At 34.2% G+C, this 2,130-nt stretch overlaps 1 long non-coding RNA gene across 1 annotated transcript; it reads right to left on the reverse strand.

Annotated features, from left to right (window-relative positions):
* Nucleotides 1-373: 373 nt before the first annotated feature.
* On the reverse strand, nt 374-2,130 carry LOC112691032. The gene is made up of 4 exons (XR_003149274.1): nt 2,073-2,130; nt 1,795-1,873; nt 1,082-1,278; nt 374-805 (listed from the first exon to the last, which is right to left on the reverse strand). It is a non-coding gene; the product is annotated as an uncharacterized LOC112691032 (long non-coding RNA).

The following is a 2,130-nucleotide window of genomic DNA, read 5'->3' on the forward strand; positions in this document are numbered from 1 at the left end:
TTTTAAGCGATCAGTCTTTTGATTGTAACGGAGCCCGCGCTCAGACGAAAACGGCTTTTTTCAGAGCCACCAAGAACAACATTGTGACGATGTAAAACGGCACGAAGGCAACCAATACAGCAGAAGAACAGTGTCGTTTTACATCGTTGGGTGGACAGATAAAAATCCGAGGAATGAGAATGGAGCATCGATGTCTGATTAGGTATACATACCGGTCATTTTTCAGAGCATCGACACTCTGTTCTTCCATTCACAACGATCTACATCCAAAAGATAAGAAGAATAGGAGCACCCGCCGACTATTACGACGAAGGCAATTGCGGCATTCACGGCGATCTTGAATACGGCGATAGCAACCTTATGGCGGCTGTGGTAACCACGGCCGTGAAAAACAACGATGAATAAGACAACCCACGAATCCGGCTCCGACGATGTTTACACGCGGAGCTCCGCGATTCGTCGACACTAAAAACGGCCCTTTTCAGGGTCATTATCCGTATAAACCTTTCCTGCGCACTTACACAAGTGTCCGCTGGTAAAGTGATCACGGTCGATACGCTTGTTTGCTTAAGTCTGCTGTCGACTGTGTATCCAATTTTTTATCGCATCTGCTCAGGTCCAATACCGCTTGCCGCGGTCGCATATTCGAACCAGCCGCGCGGCCCGGAATAATTTTATTAAATGTATTACTTTTATTTAATGTTAAATAAATAACTTGATATTTATTTCGTGAACATTTATAAAAAGATCCGGGTGTCGGTAATCCCGGCACTCCGTTTCAACATGTAAAGACAATGGTATGTACCTATAAACATAATTTTATTAATAAAATTTGTTTTTCCTCAATTTTTATTAACAAAAAATATCGTAGGAAATCATACCTCCCTCGAGGTACAATATTCCTAGTAATTTCTTATTGGGAATTAAAATTATCCTAGAGTATTCTTACCGGGGGGTAAAACTTTCCTAGGATAATCGAACCCACTGAAGGGGGAATAATTAACCTAGGATAATCTTACCGGGGGTAACTATAACCTAGGATAATAGTACCGGGGGTAATATATACCTTGGAAAATCTTACTTCCCCATCGGTAATATTTTCCGGGGGTATGATTTGCCTGTTACACCGCCACCATCGGACTTGAGTGCGCCGTGTCGCCTGTTGAGAGATACAGTCACGACAGTTGTATTAATCCGTGCTCGTATAATATCCGATGATATACATAGCGATCTCGACACACACCTGTGATTTATATCACAAAGTCACCGCACAGTGATCTGAAAAGTTAATTTACTTTACACAAAACTTAATTCAGAAAGTATGATAAAATGTTATCTAAATGAAATCTTTATTTTATAGGTATAACCTAACCTATATAAATCTATTAGTTGATTAATTTGATAAAATTAAAGCCATAAATATTATTGATGTCTTTAGACAACTTAAAATGTATATAATTTAAAAAATATTGTCTATCATCATGAGTATTTATTTCATTTTGGTTTTATTGGAAGCACATTTTAATTATTAAAATTATTCTTTTTGCATTTGTATACACAATGGAATATACGTATGAAGGTAAGTACCATTAAAACACATTTATAAATTAATATATGAGTTAAATATTGAATTGATTTAAGTAATGGAAAACTATTTACTTAACCGAGAATACTTAATTATTGTAAGTTTAAAAAAGGAACAAATTAAATATAAAAAAATAAAATAGTAACTAAAAAATATAAAATTAATTGATTTAATTATAATCACAGTTATTCAAAAGAAAAACAACGTACCAGTGGGAGTAAGTAGGTATGTATTTGTTTATCGTAAGTTCGTTTCACTCTGGATCGGCTTCTAGATTTCGGGTGTTTACTATAATATATAAATAAATACAATGTTTTAATAATTAATTACATTTTGAGAACTAAAAAAAATAAATAAATAATTTTTTTATTTTATTACTATTAACATACACAATGGGCAGGAATTGTAAAAAATGTAATTTGTAAGAAGAACAATATTTAACAAACGTGAATTGAACAAAATAAATAATATTGGACATAGACTATACCTCATAGATTATGTACATTATCAGGTTATGGAGTATGGATTATGTCTCATCATTGCTC

The sequence above is a fragment of the Sipha flava genome, unplaced genomic scaffold, assembly GCF_003268045.1.
Source record: "Sipha flava isolate LNK unplaced genomic scaffold, YSA_version1 551_pilon_pilon, whole genome shotgun sequence".
Classification (NCBI taxonomy): Eukaryota; Metazoa; Arthropoda; class Insecta; order Hemiptera; family Aphididae; genus Sipha; species Sipha flava.